The 25,242-nt window shown below is 35.4% G+C and overlaps 1 long non-coding RNA gene across 1 annotated transcript; it reads right to left on the reverse strand.

Moving 5' to 3' along the window:
* Positions 1 to 18,575: 18,575 nt before the first annotated feature.
* On the reverse strand, positions 18,576 to 22,365 carry LOC138128744 (uncharacterized). The gene is made up of 2 exons (XR_011158895.1): positions 21,410 to 22,365; positions 18,576 to 21,060 (listed from the first exon to the last, which is right to left on the reverse strand). It is a non-coding gene; the product is annotated as an uncharacterized lncRNA (long non-coding RNA).
* Positions 22,366 to 25,242: the final 2,877 nt, after the last annotated feature.

Raw genomic sequence — 25,242 nt, forward strand, 5'->3', positions numbered from 1 at the left:
CAATACATGTCTCTAATTTAAATCAATACTTCAGATAATATAATTTTCCCCCTGAAATATATATATGATTTTCGAATGTTTTTCTATTACTCCTCGTACATTTATTGCACTTACATTCTTTTCTACTGCGTTTTTTACATTTTTCTGCTCTCATGTCTCAATTTTTATATTTCTACATTCTGTAAGATTCTTCCTCCTGATTTTCTAGCTTGCTGCCTCCATTTTAACTCCATTTGTAATATCAGTTTACGCTTTTTTTCTAGATCTACAGGGTGTCCCTGAAATGCACGGCAAAATTTTAACCACGAGCTACTGGCTTCATGTAGAACTCGAAACAAATATTTAAAAAATTCTATGTCAAAAAATAAAACAACATTTTCGGCATATTTTAAAAATACACCCTTGTATATCATATTTCATAAAATGTACGCCAATGCGAAGTAACCTCTAGGAAATATGCTTTAAAACAAGGAAACCGCATTGGTGCACATTTTATAAAATATGATATACAGGGTGTATTTTTAAAATATGCCGAAATTTTACCTACGAGGTTGTGGGACAACGTAGAAGACTAAAAGCAATTTAAAAAAATTGTACCCAAAAATTAAATGTTATTTTATTTTTTGACAGAATTTTTTAAATATTTTTTCTACATGAAGCTCGTGATTAAAATTTTGCCGTGCATTTCAGGGTCAGCCTGTATATTATCTATTTTTCTAACAACCATATATCTGTCTTTATCTCTATCACGTGATTTATATTTACGTCCGTCCGTTATTCTGTTTCTCGTTCCTTTCTTGTTTGCATCTCTCATTCTTTAGTTCTCTACACCATTATGACACTTCTTATTTTTCATTTTATTGCAATTATCTTCAGCCTTGGTCTTTTTTCTGTAGCATTTGCTGCTTTTTTCTTTTTTCAAATTGAAATTTTCTGTTCCGAACAATCATTTCAAAGATCTGCCTTAAATTCTTTTTGTCTCTTAATGTCCATCTTGGAACTTTCTTTATTTTTCCTAAAATTCTCTCAAATACTCTGTTTTCCTGATATTTACTCCTCACTCCTCTTAAATCCTTTTCCATGCGCTTTTTATTTTTTACTTCGTCTAGTCTCTTCTTTCTTTACATTTCGCAAGATGTACTTCTTCATTCGTTTTTTTAAACTACATAATTCGTTTCTATTATCTGTCTTGACATTTTCCTGCCTTATCAATCTTGTACCATAACCACTGCAAAAATAATTAACAAATAATCTAAATCCCTGACATCGAATTGCAAAATTATCTCAAGTTCTCACAGCCTTGTTTTGGCACAATTAGTGCGTCCTTACCGAACGAGACGCTCCCGCTTTCACCTCCCTAAAAATCCTGTTGTTTTGTCCTGATAAGTTGTCGCTCAGTATAGACAGAAGCGTGCGACGCTTGCGCCCGCCCTGAAAACCGTAAGTCTGTGCTAGATTCCGGCGTCTGTGAAGTAGCCGCCCTATCACGTGACCTATACACTTCATTCCTCCTTACTTGCACATTCTACACGGTCGAAGAATGCGAATAGCCGGCGATAAACAGGAGAATAAAGAAGCCGCGATAAAAAAAATGCAAGTGTGTACGTTTCCATTTTTGTGCGGGCAAGTTTTCGATCATAATTGATCGATCCGGCCCTTGGGGGAATTCCAAGTCCGCGAAGGGAGGCGGCGAGCGTTCGGTAAATGTCAAAAGTTAAGGGGCCGCCACGAGAAATATCGAAAATTAATGTGAAAGTTTCCATGAAAAGATTATTTCGAGCCGGTTATTATGGATAACCTGCGTCGGAGGGCGCTGTGACCGCTGCATTGTCTGAATTATTACAATCGAAAAGTGGAAAAGCGCTTTATTTTGCACAACATGAATTAATAAAGAGTTTTCTAAACCGAAAAAGCCACAAAAGTAATACAGGAAATACGATATGGACTGGCACAGTCATTTATAAAATATTCACGCTTGCCAATACAACTGCGCGCGAGGAGGGGAAAACAAAAATCCCTAACGGCTAACGGTCTAGTGTATTGTTTCGCGGTGTACATTTTTTTTAAATCAATTTAATAGCCGCCGGCGTTTTGTTTACATTAAACATAACGAGTTCAGCATTGTAATATTAAATTTATATTCAAAACGGCGGAATAATGAAATCTTAAAACAATATGTTTGGATCCGGACAAAACCCCAATCCGAGCACATCGACAACGGAATTGAAAACTTTTTTTGCTTTTCTAGTGAAATGGAAAAATCTAGTTCTGCTGGTGCACCCACCTCACCCCACTGCTGCATCGAGCCGTTTTGCCACTTCTGTAAAGGCAATTGTGCAATTTTATCGTCAAATAGAAGAGGTTAAGTGTTTTTTTCTTGACCGAGAGGAATGCATAAATCTGTTTTGGTGCGCTGAACAAAAATTTAAATTTTCATGTATAAATTATTTTCTAAATGCACAACAAATTCAAATTGTCTTCTGCGGGATTTCTATACTCATTCGCAAAAAATTCACCACTTAGGAAATGTAACGAGATGGTAAAACAGCGCTCCTATAGGTGCGTGTGCTGTAGGTGACAGATCGGGAGAGCCAGCTGGCCACTCATCAGGATTGCAACAGTGAAAAAGCCGTTACGTGATGCTACAAATTAGGAATTTTATATCATTTTCATTTTAATTATGATTATAATTATGGTATGTCACATGAAATGGATAATATGATGAACAGTTCTTTGTTAAACAATTTTGCCATAAAAATTATATAAATCAATGAAATCGGGAACAAAAGAGAAATGACAGTCACATTAACTGTTATTTTCACAATTATTTATTGTTGGCTATATTGTTCTCTTTGATCCACTGCGGTGAATCTAACAAAAGGGTCTTTCACTGTTTCTGAATTGTGCTTCCTGGTCGTAGAGTTCTCTTAATAACACTTGATTTTTGTAGACAGTCTTTTATTTTTCCAAATTGCACTTTGTAGCACTTATGTGCACAGTTTTATCAATAAATATATCGCGCCTTCAAATGAAATCCCAGGCTGAGTAGGCTTTGGAAAAATTAAAGCGTTTAGAACAGTGTAAATTTTGAATTTCCCACCGTTTGACAAGAATGACATTTGTTTATGTTTAATCGGAACATAATTGTACCATGTTTGTTTTCAGCAAAGAGTGCTTCGAGAATAGGAATCGTTAAGTTATTCTATTTTCAATGTAAAACATGCAAAGAAAGAAAAAAGAAAGATTTTTTGGCTCAAAATTTTAGGTTAGCTGTCAACATGCTCCAATTAACCTACGCTTTAAAAAAGCACAACAATTGACGGTTTCCAACGTCTTTTCCAGCCCAGGATTTCATTTGAACGCGCGATATCATAGAAGTTTCCATATTCCAAGACTTCAAAACCACCTACTGGAAAGCGGAAAATTGTTTCAATCAAAGAACAATAGTCCAAGAATCTTTCATAAAGTGTCTGAATTTTGAAAAAGAAATTTTTAGTTTTATCTGACTGGGATTTCGGATTCTTGATTACAAACATAAAAATAACAATTCCAAAAATTAACCTCTTTTTTCCTATCTCCCACCGCTTTCTTTTTCTGTCCTTTCCCTCTTCTTCCATAACTCTTTCATCCATCTTAGCTCCTTTCCCTCTTCATTCGTATTTCTCCCCGTTCCTTTCTCTCGCTCTCTCTCATTTCGCTACATCCATTCCACATGTCTCTCTCTCTCCTCATAGCACATTCTGCACCTTCTTTCCTCTCCTGTATCTGGATTCTTTGATTCTTTCCCTTGTTTATCGCTTCTCTGTGTCTTTGTCCCTTTCACTCAGCTCTACATTCATCCATCTTCCTTTTGTTCTCAATCTTTCCACTTCTTCACTGGCATACCCGTTCTGTCCTCCTTCTTCTTCCTTCCTGCGTTCTTCCCTTCCATCCATTTTGTCTTCAAACGTTGCCAGTCTCTTTCGCACTTTCACTCTCAGCCTATTCGTCCTGCACTCTTCCCTCTCTATGTAACCTGGTGTTTCTCTATCCACTCCTAGCACCCCTCCAAAATATTTTTCTTTGTTTCTTTCATCCCCAGATCTCTGCCCCACACATCAATAATTCTCTATCATGCTCCCAAATATCATCATTCTCCTCCTATTCCCCAAACACATCCCACTACCTTGTTTGCTTTCCACACTATCTCTCTGATATGTGCCTTATCCGTCCAAATATTTGAGCTCGTTATCTTGTTCTATTTTCCTTCCTTTCAATTCCACTCATTCTCTTCACTCTTCTTCTTTCTCTTATTGAACACCATCAATTTCGTCTTCTCAACATTCACTTCCAGCTTTTTCTTCCTCACTACTGTCCCTGATTTCTTTAATTTCTCTTTCACTCTTTGTCACAATTACCAAGTGCTTCGCAAACGCCAGGCTCCAAACTTTCCCTTCTACCTTCGTTACCATCCAGCCCCGTCGCAAGTTGATGAATGTTTTGTACTAAATCTTAAGCGAGCTAAATACCCTAACAATGAGTGAAGACCCCATCAAAATCTATTTTGTCGTTATTTAGTTATAGGTGAGCAAGCGATACATACATATGTACAAATAGTATATTATATAGCCCCAACAGTTCTCGAGGAAATGGTGGATCCTTCAGAACATTTTTTTATAAAAAGAACTATGTCTCTCTTGTGTTTTAGAATAGATTAAATCTGAAAACGTGTTTTATACACCCAATCGTGATTAATCGAATAAAATAACCGCACGAACATATTTCTAAAACAGGTCGTGTATATTTACTGTGTACACTTACGCAATACTTATCTATGCAACCATCATCAGAGCGAGTTTTAATAAGGTAAATAATCAAGTTTATGCGGTGCGATAAAAAATAGTAGTCAAAGTAGGCGACGAACATAATTCAACAGTTTTTGTTACAGCTCGGTAAACGTTGTCATAGGAATGATCGACTGCTCATCAAGTTTAGATTGCGAAGGGAGATGCCTAAATAAAATCTTTTCGTTTCCAGTTTCAGAAAGACGAGACACATTTTGAAGAGATATACAGGGTGATTTTGAAAGTTGCGCAGATATTTTAATCACGAGCTACTGGCTTCATGTAGAACTCGGAAAAAATATTTAAAAAATTCTGTCAAAAAATAAAATGACATTTATTTTTTGAGCTACAATTTTTTTTAATTGCTTTTAGTTTTCTACGTTGTATATCATGTTTTATAAAATATACGCCAATGCGAAGTAACCTATAGGAAATATGCTTTAAAACAAGGAAACCGCATAGGTGTACGTTTTATAAAATATGATATACAGGGTGTATTTTTAAAATGTGCCGAAATTTTACCTACGAGATTGTTTGACAACGTAGAAGGCTAAAAGCAATTAAAAAAAATTGTAGCTCAAAAAATAAATGTAATTTTATTTTTTGAAATAGAATTTTTAAATTTTTTTCCGCGTTTCAAAATCACCCTGTATGTCATGTCCAATCAAAACAATTTAAAAGCAAAACTAGTGAATTTCATTCTGAAGGAAATAATCGATGAAGAGTAAATGGGTTGAGACCTAAATTATAGAATATTGTTACTAGTTTGTAACGTGTGGGAGTATAAACTGTAATTTAAAAAAAATGATGGTTTGTAAACTGCCATCGCTGAAGGAGTGTAAATCAAATATTGAAGGGACTCAAGAAATGACAAATGTTGGTGTCATCTCTCGAGAATCTCTAAAAATGGTAAATTTTTAATGAATTCCACAAAAACACAAACCAGTTCCGAGAAGGATGTGTTATTGGAGTTTGATTCGACGAATCGATTACCCAAGTCTTGTGTTTTGTACCGAGCACTAAACCCAAATTGGTGAAGAGTAATAATTCATCAGTCCCCATTACAAAACTTCATTATCGAATGTAACCTGCATTCGGAAGGTCGCTTGTTGATTTTCCAGTCCAAAACAATCCCCCCCAAATATTTTGTTAGTCGGAATGAAATTTTCCGGTTAACCTGTAATAATTTTATTCATTTAAATCCGTTGTTTGGCAAATAAATATTGTTCCATCGGAACGTTTGTTGTTAATTGAGTTTAATTGTATTTGATAATAAGCGGCATAAAGGAGTGCCGAGCTGAACTCAACTTTGCTACCTACGAACATAATTAGAAGAAGAAAGCATCAAAGGACGCACTCTGTGGGGTAAAACACGGGAAGCTATCTAATGAAACCGCAAATTAACCTTAGGCGCATCTCATCATGGTCAACATTGCATTGTTGGAGGGTGGATGCGGGGGCAGAGTGTGCACACAGTGGTCAAGCTGCAGACGCTCGCTCATATTCGCATTGTGGAGGCGCCATTATTGTAACCCCGGAGCTGGGACGGTGCCCCCGAACAATGCACAATATTGAGAATGGGCTCAACGTAACGCCCGGAATATTCTTATAAGTGTGATTAATACAATAGCCGGAAGATTCCGGGGGCATTGTAAGAACCCCATAAAGGACCCTGCTGACGACGGTAATTGAGAAGTGGAGGGTCAAGAACGACACCAAGGGAAGGGGAAGATGCGCCAATTATTATACATAACGTTGCGGGCCGTAATTTAAATCTAAAACGCTTAAAAATTACGTCTCCTTTGCATTCACTTTGCTCACTAGTGAGAAAATATTTTTCCTCACTAGTGATTCAATTGCCATCTTGGCTCACTGTTTTCACACTGAAATTCAATGATCATGGGAAAAATTAATTTTATTATTTTAGTGATGAGGCGTGGTTTCGCTTACAAATGTTTTTAGAAATTACTTACGGGGAGATTTTTGAGAATAAAAAAAATGGAAATGCACAAACCGCGCTTGGTAAATCAAGTGTTGAAGGAAACAGAGTTAGGAAAAAGCTTGAGTCGCCGCTTCTGCAGTATGAAATATGAATTTGGCGTTATTGATGTTTGTTTTTGTTGGCAATGGAATCGATTCGTTGGCCACAATTGGTCGGTCCAGTGATAAATACGGCCAACTTTGCGTTTGTGTACACAAAAATAATTTCATACGCAAGTGGTTCTAGTTATTAAAATTTTTGCTCAACCACCCCGAAAAATTACTTCTGTGCTGGTAAACAAAGTACTCTAAATAAAAATGAAGCACGGAAAGCCCCTGGGTAAATAATATTTTTTAAATTAAACTTGCTTGATAATACAACGTCGAGCGGATTTATATGCCGAAAATATCAGAGGCGCACCCTCCTAATTGTTGTTTTATTACACTTAATTTTCATCATGTCGCGACGTGACATGTAAGGGAAAAGGTGAAACGTTATGTGAGCTTTCGCCGGAAAATGGAAAACGAAAACGGGATTATTCCAAATGATTTTCTTTAAAGGGAATTTAATTAAAAAATTCGAAATGTCAGAGACACGTGTGTAATATTTATTCTTCTGTAATATCCGAGAGAATTCAACAAGCAAAAACACCCACGAGCTAACTGGCCTGATGTGGTAATTGTCAGATCAAAAACGTTTTCTTTTGAAGGATACAAAACAAGCGATTTAATCTGTTTTTAGTCGAATAAACACCGAGATATTAATTCTCGAGTAAAATGATAATTTGCGTGTCTTGGATCAAGAGGTCAAACAAATCAAACAAATAAATGCGAACATTTTTGATACCGGAGCTCAAAAAAAAATGCAAATAAATAGATTCACAGCGTGACCTCTCTTGATAAAATGATTTACGATGTCCCAAGCGTGTTCGAGTGGACACAAATCGGGTTTAAACCGGATCAATCTAAAAACTGCATTTAATAAATTTAATTATGATGAATCGATTGTATAACTTATACGACTTTATCTGTTGCGAAATGATTATTTTTCAGTAAAATGAAACGTACCTCTCTTGTTGTTTGAGCTGGATCAAATCTGAAACTCGTGCCTTGAAGACTCAATTATGGCGAATCGAAGGCAACAAACCGCATCATTCTATTTTTAATATTCCTCACGATAATAGCAAAAGAATTTTTTCAATTAAAATTATTATATTTCGCTTGTCATTTGAGCTAAATCAAATCTGAAAATTACGTTTTGTAGATTTTATTGTAGCGAATCGAGTATCAAAGCCAGAATGGCTCTTTTTTTAACACTAGTTTAGAAAAAAAATTACATTTAGATGGACCGCAAAAATGGTGGAGGCGCCGGGATAGGTCTAATAAAATTAGCAATATAACGGGCCTTCAAATAAATTTATATCTAGAGCAACCTATGGAAATTCAATTGTTTGCAACATTTTTCCAGCGTAGAAAATGACACAAGAGACGTCTGACATTTTAACGAAATAAAATTAGGTTAGAAAATATTTTTAATTTTTGTAGTGCGTTCTCCCCATTCCCCCTCCACGGAATATGACAATAGAAATTGGAAAAAAGCTTACTATGTAACCTGTGTAACTCCGGAGAATAATTGGTTACCTACAAAAATTACTTTACACTGTTAACAGAATTAGAATGTCGCCTACGCCTACTCTAAATATATATTTATTTGAAGACCCGATATAGTTAATGGTTGGAGTTAAATCCAACACCATGACCATATTTTTTAGATTAAATTATGACGAATCCAACGCAACAACCCCAGGATTCCATCTCTAATCCTGCTGGTGCAAACTGCATTAAAATAACTTGGAAAATTGTGAAATCGGTATGATGCTATTTTAATAGAAATAACTAGATCTGCCATATTATTTGAGCTGGATGAAATCTGAAATTGTGTCTTGCAGATTTAATTATAATGAATTTAATGCAGAGAACCTCTTCCTAACAAGTTGAAAAAAGAATGCATTTAAATGAATCGCAAAAGTGGTGGAGGCGCCGGGATGCTTTTAAAATAAAATTAACAAAGTAATATCTATAATTATGAGGACTGTGTTTTTAGATTTAGCTGTTTTCATTTAGGAATAGAAAGCAAAAACTGCTTGGAGTTCTCAAAAATGTTGAAAGCACGATGATACTTCCTCAATAAATATAACGATATATTCCGTGTTGTCTGATCTAGATCAAATCTAAAACTTATGTTTTACAGATTTAATTATGACGAATCGAATGCAAGAACTCCATGACTCTATCTATAACATCGGTCGAGAAAACTGCAAATGTTTTTGACAGCGAAAACTGAAAACCAAAGTGACAAAGTAATTTACGCAACATGTGTATAAAGACTACTTTTTTCATGTGTGTTTTCCTGATAATAAAACACCTCCACGTTATCCTTTTTTTGGCAAATTAGACAAAACTCAATTCAGTACAAGTACATAAAAGTGTAAAAGAAATTTCTCCGAAATATGAGATACAAATAGTTATTTAAGACATAAGTATGGTAACGTGTCATTTTACGATACGAGATGGGATATCCTACCAAGTATCGTAATATGAAGTTACAATACGAATATCGTACAACATTTTATCTACTATCAATTATTATTATTATCGTATTACGACATTCAAATAAATGTGATTAAGTTTGATTTGAATTTTTTTAATAAACAATTGTCAACATTTTTTTAATGTGACTGAGCCTGCGCCCTGACGAGCGAGAGTTTTTTTCAAATTTGAAAAAGATTTTCCCGATCTCATTAATTTTGTTTTGAAAATGAATTCACGGAAGAAAAGTACGGGAAGTGAAGTGAACATAACCTCCAACTATGATTTGGTGTAAAATTGTTATACAACTGGTTCATATGCGCACATTTTAGGGTGGTACAGTGTGGTTTTTTTACTTAGTTTTGACACTGACAATTGTTAATTAAAAAAATTTCACTATAATGTATTGATGGTAGATAATAGTATATTAAAAAACAAGTTTCATAAGACCAGTCTTGAAGCATGAATTCAAGTTTAAAAAACGAGTGGCGTAGCGACGAGTTACTTTAAAGAATGAGTGCTTCAAGGTTTTATGAAACGAATTTTCTTATACTATTTTTTGTAATTTGGTCTTTTTACGCCGTTTTTAAACAGTTTTTTTTTTACTTTAGTCGATTTTAGGGATTTTTGTGGCTGTTGGTAATGTCTTAAATTTGTGAAAATTTGATGTAGTCGCCTTTTGTTTTATCCAAATTCTGTCACAAAACACGAATATGGAAGATAATCAAGATAATCTTGCATGTACGCCCCCTGAAATACGTGAAATTGGTAAAAATACGGTCAAATTTTTCCACTGGACACTTCCTGTTCTTGACACATTTGGTAATTTAAATTGACAAGATAATTCCGCATTAAGCTTAGTCAACCTAAAAATGTTCGGTCAATTAATGGCTATAATGACATCGCAGATGATGATGTCAATTAAAGAATCAAAATGGAGGCAAATTACCAAATAGTATATTACGACACGAGTCTTATAAGAAGCATTTTGTAGCACGTACGGGTTTAGGGCACGACCAGGAGTACCATGAAGGAGTAAGTGCTACAAAATGCCTCATCATACACTATTTGTTCTACTCGTACTTTGCACTTTTTTATGAAAATGAAAAATCACACTAAAATTTTAAATCATGGTGGTTGGTAACACAATTGTTACAGTGAAGCATTTGAAACTTCAATTTGAAGTGATTGTTATATCGTTTGTTTAGCATGATTTGGCGTTTGGCATTTGATATTTGACATTGAAAGTTACCAACCTTGAAAATATAAATTGTACTGGTCCATTACAGCACTCAAACCAGCTATTAACGCATTCTTTTCAGTGCTGTAAACGATTGGGTAATGATGGTTATTACTCATGAGGATGATTTTGTGCTGCAAAGAAACTTGTTATATTCTTTATGTCCCCTGCTTTGCACATTGTTTTGTTGAAATCTTGTAAACAAAAAAGAGAACGAGATGAAACGAAATGGAGGTTCCTGATCCTCCTGTGGACCGTACATTCATCACATTTGCATATGATGACTACCCGACTGTAAGTCGAGCGCAGTACACATGTTATCAATTATATCATTACCGGATTTATGTAACCATGGATAATGCGATTGGAATATGCAAATACACTTTAAATGCACCGCACTCTAGATTCAAACGAGCCCCAAAATCGATATTTCAATATTTACGTTGTTTAATGGTGTACTTTATTAAAAATACAAACCCCGATTATTATTATTTGTGTGTCGAATGCGCAGCCGCGGCAAATCGTCCAATTGTTTTTTCCTTTCAATTTTTCGGCCTGTTTTTTCATAAAGACAACGCGAAAACAATAAATCTCGTATTAAAATTAAACGTCAATGTTGGCGACGGGGCGTAAAAAGTTTTCACATTCAATTATCTTGTCGAGCTTTTTCATGTTTACAAAAACAAAGAGTTTTAATTAATTTTTTTTACTTGAATGTGTTCTGCTCTTGTTTTCCTCGACACCCAACGATATTGTACGAATTATTGTGTCTAATTTCGCATCGATGGGGTCGACTTGACTGTATTAATTACACTTCGACGAAATCACGTCGATATCTGAACAATGCAAAAGGGGGCGAACAAATACTCCGTTTCAACTCAGCAAAGAGAAATTATTTTGTTAGCGGAAAGTTTACAATAGCACCGGGGCAGAAATTAAGTTTCAAAAAGAAAAAAAATCAAACCAGTACTTTTTTTAGTTTTGTTAGATCAAAAATTTTCAAACGACCCTCGTAGTTCAATTTTTGAGACCAACACCGTTGCCAAATCGTCTCATTCTATGCAAAATTAAATACGCTCGTGTACAGTATGTTGCATAACATGTAGGTGTCTGGATCAACACTTTCATTACTTGTTCCAATTATTGATCTGTTTCAAATGTCGTACCAATTAATTTCCTTGACATTTATTTTGTTTTTTTTTTCTGTTGGTATTCCTATGTTGTTTGATGATGTCTCGTATTTCGTATTGTTGTGTTGTACTGGCAAAGTCCGTGTGTACGCCTGGGGCCATTTTATAACAAACAGGTACCAGACATGGTTAGATGTGGAATAACCAGTGGCGTGCATGTCCTGATGATCCAAAAAAAAAGAAGTAAAAAATTGGATCCGGGGTAACGACGGTCCATAAATAAATCAAATAGCCGGCAAAGTGCGTCGTTTAAGAAATAAACGAGGTCTTTAAGTTAAAAAGGGACGGCTATCTCCTTCACAACAAGGCTAACAAATTCGCTACAGGGGGTTAGATTGAATAAATAATGTTACGGTTTCTGTTTATTGAGCCGAATGAAGTTCTTGACAAGTTTATGTACCGGCATGAATAAATGATAAAGTTCTGATAGATAGAAAGCTTATCGGTAGTCTTCGTAGCGGAATTCAAGAACATTCCGAATGTCTAATTTAACTTTGCAGGTGCTAAAACTTAACTGGGATCGATCGGGTTGTGAAGGGCGAGCGGCGAAAGAACTTTATTTATGATCGAATTAAACTTGCACTGAAGTTGGTCGGGTCGAAGGAAATTCCTTTTGGAAAAATGTACACAGACGGCGGACAACGCGTAATTCTAGATTGCTAATTTTTAATACAAATTTGATGGATTGGGAATATTGGTTTACTCGGGGGAATTTTAAATGTAACGCGAACTTTGTTACAAATACTAAAATATGTAGATCCATTAGCTCCTAAAAGCCATCGCAACGGAGAGACCGGATGGTTCGATCAAATCGAATCAAAATTTTTCCTCCGAGCTTTACTTTCAAAATTCATTTCCACGCGCCTGATGCGCGTTCTTCTGCTCCGGAATTACAACAAATCGACCATCAAATATTTACCCCTCGCGACTCACGTCCTGCCCTTCATAGTTAATAAATAAGCTTTATACAGGGGGTCCCAAAATTGGCGTACTACTTACTACTTTATCGACGATGTTTAAAAGCACATGAAAAAAATACGGAAAGTTATTATTATTAACGGTAATACAATGTAAATAAAGATTACCTTCCAGTGTTATCGTAGCATCAAAGACCGGAAAATTAGCACAGAATTTTTTTAACATTTTTCTGACGTTTACGATAATCTCTTCTACACCGTAGTGCACCGTTAGTACGCACTTTTTGGGACACCCTGTATAAAAATCACAATTCCAAAAATTACATTTTTTTCTTCCTATCTCCCAACCCTTTCTTTTTCTATCCTTTCCCTCCGCTTCCATATCTCTTTCATCCATCTTATCTCCCTTCCGTCTTCATTCAGTATTTCTCCCCGTTCCTTTCTCTCCCTCTCTCTCTCATTTCGCTACATCCATTACACATGTGTTCATGTCTCTCTCTCCTCATAGCACATTCTGCACCTTCTTTACCGGCCATTTGCTTATTCCTTTCTCTCTCTGTCTCCCTTGTCAAACACTGCCCTGAAGTCTACAAACAATACACATATCGTCCTTCCTTTCTTCTTTAATTCATTCTTTATTAAATGATCCAGGATGTATACATTGTCCATAGAACCCCTTCTCTTCCTGAATCCTGCTTGACTGTCCGATATCACTCCCTTTTCCTCGATCTCTCTCTTCATCCTTTCGTTCAAAATTTCGCCCTTTTGTAAATAGGGCAAATTACAGCCTCTCTCAAGTCTACCGGGAATCCTTCTCCTCTCCATATTCTTTCATTACTTCAACCAGTCTCTTTACCATTCTTTCTCCTTATTAAATAATATGTTTTCATTCTATTTGTATTTTTTATCACAATTATACTCACTCTCTCTAACAGGTTATGACGTAAATCGTAGGACCGCCCATGTACTTCTGGATTTGAACGCACTCTACAACACTCCTGTTATCCTCAATCAGCCATAGTAATATTTTTCTCTTCTCACACTCGTCCAAATCGTCTTCAGAAATTTACATTCCGTCTCTCTTTATCTGTCATCTTACAAATGACGTTTAAAACATGAAATGTCCATTCGGGTAATTTGCCACAGCCTCAGCAAGCTCAGAAACGTTTCATCAAAAATTACCTAAGATAATTGCTTTCAGAAAATACTTTTAACAACAAGGAATTCCCAGTCGCATAAAGCAACATCTCGTCTGTCGTTTTAATTTCATTGTGAGAAATGACTGTCAGTTTCTAATTTCACGCATGACGAAGCTTTGCATAATTGTCTTAAACAGAAATTTCTTGTGCCTTAATATTATGGATTCATCACTTATTTGCTCTAATTTATCCGCGCTGATCTCAACTTGTGAGTACAATCTAATCCCGTCTGACAGTCAAATAAGGAACACACGTTACATAATCCCATTGAAAATTCCTTTGTTCTTGAGCAACGCATCCGAATGGTGCAATTTTTTCCCATAAATTCTTTGCTTTCGCGTATAGGTTATGTTACACATCGAACTGTCAAACTGCGTCCAATTTCGCACGTATAGGCTCTGCCATTTCTATTGAAACACCACGTGTTGGATTTTTCCTAACATTTAGCAATGTGTACAGTGACGTAGCTAGACTTTTTCCTTAGGTGGGGCACTCTAAGGGCACCAAATATTTAACAGGGGCCCGCAAGAACTAATTACTGTTGCGGCCAAACAAAAGCGACCACTAAATTGACATTTTATGTCATCTTTATAAGTTTTGGTAATTCAGGCTATTAAAATGAAAGTTTCTCGGGTAACAAAACAAGAAACCCATACTTGTGGCACAAGATAACACTGACGGATGATGTCAATTTGAAAAAGAGTTTTTTATTACAATAGAAAAAATTGCTGCTCTTTTTTTTTGGCCGCAACAATACAATATGAGCATTTTTGGAGTTCCTATATAGTAAATTGTGAATCATACTAGGTATATCTGTGTCTGGTCAAGTATGTATGTACTGTCGCGAGCAAAAAATTCTGGTCGTCAATGTCATTTCAAAATTTGGTTAGAGTGTCACAAATTAAAAAAATTCCCTGCCTGATTATGACCAAGTGTCAAAAAAATGAGAAAAAAATGATAAATAGTGTCAAACAACAACAACAATGATGATAGGTTATGATATTTACGACCGTTTTACAATGGAGCATTTTCCATTGCGTCAAAGCATGATTTTGACGACCAGTTTTTTTTTGCTCGCGACAGTATATACAGTGTGCACCCGGATAGGTGAAACGACTCTTGTAAAAGATAAAAAATGTTTGGTTTAAGTTTTAATTTTTTGAGGTTTAGCCCTGCTTTTTTAACATAACATATTTTTAACATAATTTTAGTCGAGTGCGCATCATACACTTCAATACGATACAAATATTAATTATATATGTAGTACCTATTTACTTACCATAAAAGTAGTCAATGAAGGATTATTCGACGATTTTCATGACAAGCGTCAAATTCATCCACTATTTTTGTTGTTTCTAAGCGTTTGACAGCCGCACGTTCAATATTAATAATTGCTAGGTGACCCAGTCTTTCATCCGTCATTCGGTTTCTTAAGTAAGTCTTTATACGTTTTAATGAGGAAAATGTTCGTTCACAAGCTGCGCTAGACACTGGTATTGTAACAACGATCACAGCAAGTTTTAAAGTTTCCGGAAACACTAAATCGTACTTAGTTAAAATATCTATGAAGTCCATAATATTAGCCACTTTCGTTTTAACTGTTTCTTCATATTTTTTAATAGTTGTAGGAAGTATCTTCAGTTCGCATTGTAAAATATCCATGTTACATCCATAATGTTCAGCCATTGGTTTCAAATGTTCAAAATTAAGAAAATTCGCATTTTGTGGATGCAAAACATCCATAGCACAAATTACTGATGAATTTTTTTTGAAACGTCTGTCCAATTCACTTAAAATTACGTCCACGACTGGATAAAATATTTCCACTTTAAAATGATCCTTATTTGTTTCAGTTGAAGATTCTAGACTTTTAATTTCTTCGGTAATAAAATAGGAAGCAAATTTTTTTGGTATTTTCTTTTCTCTTGTAATAGGTCGTATGTTTATATTATTGTCACTACATATTTTTTTAGCCTCAGAAAATAGTTCAAGGAATACCATTGAATTTTAATCGGTTCTCATATCGCTGAATGAGCTAACGATTGATTCAATCAGTATATTTGCCTCTGTTAAATTAAAAGTGACTTTTTGGAGAAAGTCGCTAACTTTTTTGAATATTGTTAAAATTTTTGAATACAAACACAAGTTAAAAACGAAATTAAAATCCATTTGATGTAAAAGTCCAATTGCTTCAGAGGCACGATCATCCCGATTCAAAATAATTTTATTAAGTAACACTAAAAGTTCTCCCAATACTGATTTTAATGATATGCAAGCAAAAACTTGGGCTGTCCACCTAACATGACAAATCCGTTTGAGTTCAATCACCTTTTTGTTCGGATTAAGGTCTTTTTGAATTTGCACAAATTTAGAATGCACTGCCGAACCCGAAATAAAGACGTACAAATTTTCTACCAAGCCAAAAAATGAGTTGCCACTCGGCAAATTTTTGCAAATGTCCACCACCACCAAATTTAATCTATGGTTATAGCAGTGTACGTATAATGCATTTTCCACTTCATCTCGTAGTAGTTTTTGGACTCCATTCACTCTTCCACTCATAACATTGGCACCATCATACGTTTGTGCCACACATTTGTTGATATCTATTGAACACCTTGCTAGCAACTCTTTGATATATTCAAGAAGAGACTGTGCATTTAATTCCCGGGCTGGTCGAAAACCAATGAATCTTTCATGAATTGCCCCTTCTAAATAATATCTAATTACGACAGATAACTGTTCAGTTTTGCTTATGTCTTTTGTTTCATCACAAATTACAGCAAAACATGAAACTTTTCTAATATCGTCCCCAATTTGATCTAAAAGCATTTTAGATATAACAAATAGTAATTGATTTTGTATTAGCGGGCTTGTGTATCTCGCATTTTTAGCAGCTTCGTCGGCCAGAAATTTTTTCTTCACAATTTCGTTATATTTTCCGAATAAAGTCAAAAGTTCCAAAAAATTTCCTCTGTTGCTACTTTCTATTCCCTCCTTGTCTCCTCTTTGTGGTATGCATTGTAACGCTGTATAAATTAATATATCCACAATAATACCAAGGTAAGCTCTATTTTCTTTTACCAAATTTAAATGTGCCTCATTTACTTGAGCAGCAACAGACTGGACATTAGTATCTCGAATTTTTATTTCTTTAAATGAGGCCCATTTAATCATAGAATTTTTATGTTCATGGCTTACATTATGTAATTTTAGACCGGCGTTTTGGTCCATTGCTTTTTTCCAATTTTTAAAACCAACATTTATAAAAATTGTTTTATCAACCTCAACGTGAGTAGAAAAATGTCTGCATGCAAAACAAAAAACGGCATCGGCAGTTATACTGTATTCTACCCACGGAAATAAATTATACCAATTTTTATTAAATTGTCGCAATTTATTGGCAAACCTGGTTTTTGGATAAAATTGGCGGCCTGGCTGTTTGGGGCCATCCAGTACAAATTGCGATAAGTCTCCGGGTCCAGGTTTTGCAGGTGTTATTATTACACTTCTTTGCTGAGAAGAACTTCCTGATTGTGATCTTTCTGACATCCATTCCACAAATTGAGGTATTTCAGAATCTGATTCATCATGTAATTCAATATCATCTTCCGTAGTAGAATCATCTGTATCGTCATAATCCTCGTCACTCACAGTACCACTTTCAACTACCCCGGCACTTGTATTTACTGTCACACCACTACTTGTACTTGGCACTTCACTAGTGTCTTCTTTGGATTTTTTAGACGGAACAAAATACTCCGCGATGCTACGTTTTTTTTCCGACATTTTCAGTTACCAACGATCCCGTAACGCCGAATTGCAAAGACTGACTAAATGCTGAATGAGGACTGAATCTGAGATTAAGAAAAATAAAAGAAATCCCAAGTACCTAATGTAAAAAATACCATCTTATTTGGTTTCAAGTACCCACACTCGGCACTGAATTAATATCGCTTTCCTGAGAACTGCGACTCTCAGCACAACTTACGCTATTTGAACTCCAATCTATGTAATTTGAACTGTCACAAATGCAATGTTTGGGTATGGGTATTTAACATTATTGTAAACACTGCATGTCTAAGCTATTTCCTGTGAGATAATTTTTTGTTTCGATTTCTCAAGAAACAATATACGAGTATGTATCTACCTACATAATTAAGAGAAATTATCTGACAATATTGTATTGGATTGGACCTAAAATTTGCAGGGGCACCCGGGGGGGCACAATTATTTTTGGGGGGGCCTGTGCCACCCCAGGCCCCCCCTTAGTTACGTGCCTGAATGTGTAACAGGTTCGGTTGGTTGTAAAACGGCTTGTAGTGAGAAATTTGAAATTTTGACATTTTCTGGTGTTTTCTAGTTCCTAAAACGTCAAAGCAAATCACTGTCAAAAAAAGTATGATAAATTGATAAATCAATGATCTAACTACACATTTTGCAATTATTTATCTCGTCGACGCATCGTGCATTCTTAATACATATATGTATATAATAATTTAATATAAATGTTCATAGAAATATAAAAATTTTACGCCTGCGAGTCCTATCACTGCAAATGCGAGTGAATGGTTTTTAGCGTGGTTATCTGTCGTGGTTAGTGTTCCTTGCTGGAAGGTGGAACGTAAAACCCAAGGGAAACTCAAAGAATTTTAATCAATGAACAAGGAAATTACAAAATCAAAGGATTGGCGCCAGTTTTGGAATCTTGAAGGAATTCGCCTCTCAGGTGTGATTGGATAATTCTGTAGACAACAATATCAGATATCTGGAAAAAGAAATTGGTATTATGGGGGTATGTGGGCAATGTGGGATAAGATTGTAAGGATTAAAAAAAAATCACGAGTTTGAGGAACTCAAAACACATAATTGAATGAATTGGGGAAAAGTTTAAGTAAAAAAATTTTGGTTTATTTCAATGTATTAAGTATTTTAATAAACTAGACTTGCTGAAATGTTTTTATTGAATTTTTCTTATAGTGAAACCACAGAGGATGAACGTAACTTACACGTAACCTCACTTTTCTGCTGTTAAAGTTAAATGAGTTATAATAATTAATAACAAATAAAACTGCACTGAAAGTTTAGCTGAAGAGATGAAAATCAAAGTTACAATTAACCAATTTAGAACAATAATTTAAGGTGTCCCCTCAAGGCGCATGTGCCAAGTGGCGTGTGATAAAAAGTGCGGGATTTAATTTTGATGTTATACCTACCTAAATGTTAACATTGTTAGCAAATATGTTAAATACGTTCTAAGCTGAAGACGCTGACGCTTTTTAGAATGATAGAAAAACACCTTTTTTAACTTACGGAAAAGATTTCTGAAATTTCAACACAAATTTTTCTGACTGACCACATTGGCTGACTTAAATGCAGTTTATCATATAATTTAATAAGAGTTCTCTTCATGTCAGCACCCGTAAGGACTCGTTTTTTTTTTCTATTTTGCTCTATTTTCGCGAAAAAACAATAAATTCTTGATAATTATTGGGTTATAATTGAATGAAAGACGCGTTGAGTCAAATATGACATGACATGACATTCAACAAAAATCAAGATTGGCAATAATAGTCAAAAAATTACTAAACATATTTGCAGCGTTGCCAAACTGTCAATCAACAGGTGGTGTTTCAATAGAAATGGCAAAGCCTATACAGGCATTGCAAAGCCTTAAGGCAGCAATTGTTTTTGATCGTGACGTCACAGTAAAGGTTTCATAGAAAAACGAATAAAACCTCCAGAATTTAATAAAAATAGTAAGATTTTTGGTTAACACTCTTTTTTTTTAATAGAACGATGTGTTTAGGCTTTACAATTACTGCTCCGTGGAGTAAAATGCCATTAATGACGCGAAACTGTGTCATTTAAAAGTGAGGTTAAGTTGTGTATTTAGGTATTTATCGTTCTTGCGTAATTTTTACTTTGTGAATCATTTAAATAACACCAAATCACAACAAAAGCTTCTTACATCTTAATTATATGTCCAGCAAATATTTTTACAACGATTTACAATCACGAAAATGTTGATAGGTTATAAAATTCGCTAGTATCAACTGAAATTATTATATACACTTGCCACCAAGTTTTTGCTTTTCTCACAGTTTTCAATTTCCGATAAGAATGATTAAAACACCGTATTTGATACTTTCTGAGAATGTAAACAAATTTTGACGTTTGGCCTTTCTCGTGACGTCACACGCTGTCTGGCGTTCTAGACGGCAATAGTGCAGGTTATGTCGAACTGTCAAATGGTCCAATTATGCAGCTGTAATCGCATCAAACGGTGAATATTTTAGGTGTTGCACTGGGGTGACTTTGCAAAATGGGGGTGTGGCCGCTCACTTCCGTAATTAAATTGGAATATCGAGAGAAATATTTTAAATTGTAATAGGCATACAACAAACGCCCAAGGCACGGGATCAAGCAGGCTTTGATCTTCCATTTCCACACTGTTGCCAACAGATAATACTAAAACAACTAAAGGCTCAAGTTACAGATGTTCATAACATTTGTTCTTTACGTTTCTTTGTACTAAACATTTAATTACGGTAAGTCATAAACAGATGCTTATTTCTCGAGGCGGTCATGTATTCATTTAAGACGATACTGTGAACATTTACTTTGTCGGACATTACAAAGAGATGTATTCGTTTCCACAGGTGAACTTGATCCGATTACGAAGAAAACTTTTCCCCACAGTGAATCCCTTGATTTTGTTGAAAAATTGTCCGCTGCACAATCAGAACTGGACCCCATTGACAATACATGGTAACAATACGTCTTGGTATTAATGCTGCTCCGGGTGTCGGTAATGAAATGTTCAGAACAGACAGCAATAACTTACGTAACCGTAGGCCATAACGTTACAATAACACCACACATTTATGTTTGCTATAAATAAGTTCGAAGGGCAGTAATAAATATCTCAATGTTTAATATGAAAAGTGCCAATAAAAAATGTCCTGTTGGCGCTTCGGGACAAGAATGTTTCCCCGATGCGGAGGTGGCGTTTTGCAAAATATTTGTGTTCGCAACATCCACAAGTGTTTTTCATTTGCGACGATAAACAATGGCGCTGGGGGTCTTTTGAAGTCCGCCTCTGGAGCCGGCTCTTCGTTCCTATAACAACACTGTTTTAGTTTACTTTTGCGAAAAGGGCGCCGCCCGAAAATTTTAATTAAGTCCGTCTCGATTCGCAAAATATTAAAATGTAATTAAATGCAGGAGGAATTTCTTTTCTAGCAGGTAAATACGGCACGTAAACATAATGAAACATCTGAAGAAGAATTGAATTAGAAATATCTTGGTAGGTACATTTCTGGATATTAGCGTTTGCAATTTCAACATCCTTTGTGCGGTAGACAAGTTGAAATGAACATTATAACGTCACGAATCGTCTGAAATGAAATAGGAAGGAACGTCTTCAAGATGCAGATATTATTTTAGATAATTACAAACACACACTCACGTGCTCGTGCGGATCTCGAGGAAGGAAACATTCCACTTAAAACGCATTTTCTAATTACGACGGGAATTAAGGGAAAGCACACCTGGGTTGCTCTGTTTTACAATCATCTGGATTCGCTAACGCACTTTATGATCACGGTGCTTGCCATGTCAATTAAGTTATTTAGTCTGCACAACTATCTTCTACAGTCACTCTTTCTACTTATCTATATCTGCAAGAGTTGTTATGTGCAAATTCAAAAAAGCTAAAAGACAGTCTTCTAACAAGAACTTGGATGACGTCTTCCAAATATCTCGATCCTGCGCATAGTGCATTTTGCACATAGTGTAGCTCTATTACACATGGGAATGGCTGAACATTTCAAATTTGGCGGGCAGTTGTGACGTACGAGCAACCTAAAATGTCAAGTTTCTCTCATTGAAATGCAATCTTGTCGTAAGCCCCCAAGATGGCGCTTGTTCGTTTCGAAACGCCAGAAATCGAGAAGATGCTGCACAACGTTTACAAAGGTTCGTGCATTGGGAAGTATCCTTTGAGGAACTTTTTCACTGTTGATTTGTCATGCTAGCTCTGAATGTCCACGGGTTTCGCCATAGATCAAAACCACATCGGTTTTCTCCAGGTTGGTGAAAGCCATTTGTGATTTAAATTGAGGTTAAGATTGAGGTTTTCCTCAAAGTGAGTAAATTTTGAATTAAATGACAACAAAAAAAAAAGAGTGTGTCGTAAAGACGCACGATAGAAGTGAAACTTTTGTATTACAGGAAAATCAGAATATTGTAAATTATCACTGATAGATGCAAGAGGCGGTGGCTGAGCCGAGATGCTAGTTGCTGGTTCATTGTCTTTATTATTTACACCGTTTTTTTCACATTCTGAACTGTCACTTCACTCGTACGTTTTCTCTCACGCCACGCTCTTGTTCTTTCTGCGCCTGACTTAAGCATATTTACAACAAAATTTTATATGTATATGTATATGTATATTTTAACGATAACACTAAACAATATCAAAATGCGTAACTCATTGTTAATTTTTAATTAAAAGAGAGGACATTATCGATAAATGCCGTGAGTGTGACAAAGACAGAAGTATGTATACACAATTTTAAGGGATGTTTGTATCGTCTCAAACAGATTTTGACTATCCCACCTCCACCCGGCGGCACGGCAATTTTGCCGGAGTACATACACTATTACGGATATTACTATCAAGTAATAGTGCAGTGCTTATCAACATAATTACCGGCGTCTTGCCTCCGCATTTTGACTTTGTTGTGTATTATGTTCTGTGTCAATGTTAAGGAACTTCCTCACGATGTGACATGAGTATAATAATATACCTTTTTGAATTTCAACTACCAATGTGTTATCTAAATCCAGAATTTTTAAATTTTTAAAAAGAGATTGCGGTACTATTCCCGTTGCTGAAATTACAAGTGGTAAAATCGAAATTTTTTCTAAACACCAAAGATTTCTCATAGCAACGGACAGCTCTAAATATTTATTAATTTTTGTGTTATATGTCTGTGTTATATTATGTGAATTTGGAACAGCTATATCTAAAAGATATGCTTGCTTTTGTTGTTTATTTAAAATTATAATGTCTGGTCTGTTATGCTTAATATAAAATTTGTTACACAGTCTAGGACTGGTTTACAAATCTATGAGGGGCATGGTGACCAACTCAATAGACCGGGACCAATGGCTTAACGTGACTTCCGAATCACGAGACAGAATATAGCCTTTTTTTTTTATTATTTTAAATTTCGCCCTGGGTCGGAATCGAACCCGCGACCCTCGCGTCCCTGAGCCGAAACGGACTCCCTTAGGCTATATTATGCCTAAGATTATTATAATTCACATAATTAATTAGACTCCAAATTAAGTGAGATGGAAATATTGGCGCAACCGTTGTGCGAGACACTGTTTACCCCCACCACTTTTCGTCACACAAAAAGGTTGCCGATCAGAATTTCAAACCCCTCCCATAAAAAGTTTCACTTCAAAAGTTTCACTTCAAAAATTATTTTCTCAAAAAGTATACGGGCTACTGACTTAATTCTTTTTTTAAAAACTTTTACAATATCTTAGTTACATTTGACTCGCTGCATGTGTATCGAAATTTTCAACATTTCACATAGGTCCCAGCAGAGTGAAGTTTGCGATGCGCATTTTTGATTAATCTAAATTTATTAATTATTTTTTTCAAAACTATCGATATTTGCGAAATTTCCGATTCACTATTGGAAGCGCTGTACTTTTTACTACAAATATACAGAAAATCATAATTATAGCTTCAATGGTTGAATTAACACAACGTTAAATGTTACGAGAAACGTAGTTTTTCGGACTACACCTCAACTACGTATAAAGGCCGTTTTCAAAGTTCCGTCCTATTAAAAAAAGTTGTAGATGGCCATTCCTTATGCCCCAAAATGTCCTCTACAAGATAGTATAGGTCTCATTTAGTTATACCTTGGAATCACCTACCCTCAGAAATAAGCGAGCTAGATATGTGATTTTACTCCACTATTAAGTGAGATGGAAACATTGGCGCAACCGTTGTGCGAGACAGTGTTTACCCCCACCACTTTTCGTCACACAAAAAGGTTGCCGATCAGAATTTCAAGACCCTCCCATAAAAAGTTTCACTTCAAAAATCTACCATGATTTTTTTCACCCATTTTTTTCATAAAACCCAGTTGCTCCCAAACTTTTTTTGAAAAAGTTTTAGCCCCCTGTCTCGAAAAATATCAACATTTGTATAAGGCATGATTGGCTCAATCGTTGTCTATTGTGGAGTTCTCCCACTGGTTAAAATATCTGCACAAGTTTCAAAATCACCCTGTATAAATACTGAGCCAATTTCTACCACAAATTGGTTTTCGGTGTATTTGACTTTTTGACTCGTTTCTGGACTACTCGTACGTATCTGCTTCTACTCTTTCGTTCCATCCTTCCTTTTCACGAAATATTTGACAGTTGATGAAGCTACGCCATACGTTAGCCGAAACAAGATCAAGCACCAGCTCTCATGGCCACATTTCCTTTTTGAACACACGTTATAAAATTACTAATTGCTGCGTAGTTAGCGTTGTTAAAAACTACTATTTTGTGTAAAAAGTTTTGGCTCAAAACGAACATTCTGATTCAGCTTAACGAGAGGATTACATTGATGAATCTCATTATTATCGCTGTTGATAAAACATAATTGAAGAACATTACCACTAACATTTTAAACATAATTAAACCGATTAAAAGACAAATTAAAAATAATCATTATTATTGTTTTTATTTTATTAATGTTCCTGTAATTCCTAAAGGTCGGCGTTTTTGTTTTTTGTTTTTGAACGACATCCACATTTCCCCTTTCCAGAAAAAATTAAGACATTTTCATCCCTTTAGGCCAGCTCGCTGCATTCATCACTAATGGAACAAAGCCACTATTAATTTACAACACTTTAAAAGCCACGCTCCTAGCCATGTCTTTTTAGGGCAGCAATTCTACTAAGAAATTACCTTCGAAAAGTTTCTCCTTTAAATAATATTTTAAATTCTGTCCAGAGTTACCAATTTCAAGTTTCCCACCTACACATATTTTTCAGTTGTTACTGCAACTTTAATTGGGGCATTAACGTCGCCAGTATCCTCAAGATAACTTTTTTCCGAAGCACTCTACGAAAACCATCACAAATGATTTGACAAGAAGAAACACAATCCTCACTCGAAATCGTCAACAAAGAAAATACTGATGACAAAGTTGTAACAGTCAACAGCGATCGATGTGGTGGCGAAGAAGATTTATTTGTTATTGTTGACAGATGTGACATT

Source organism: Tenebrio molitor, chromosome 4 (genome assembly GCF_963966145.1).
Source record: "Tenebrio molitor chromosome 4, icTenMoli1.1, whole genome shotgun sequence".
In the NCBI taxonomy this organism is placed as follows: domain Eukaryota; kingdom Metazoa; phylum Arthropoda; class Insecta; order Coleoptera; family Tenebrionidae; genus Tenebrio; species Tenebrio molitor.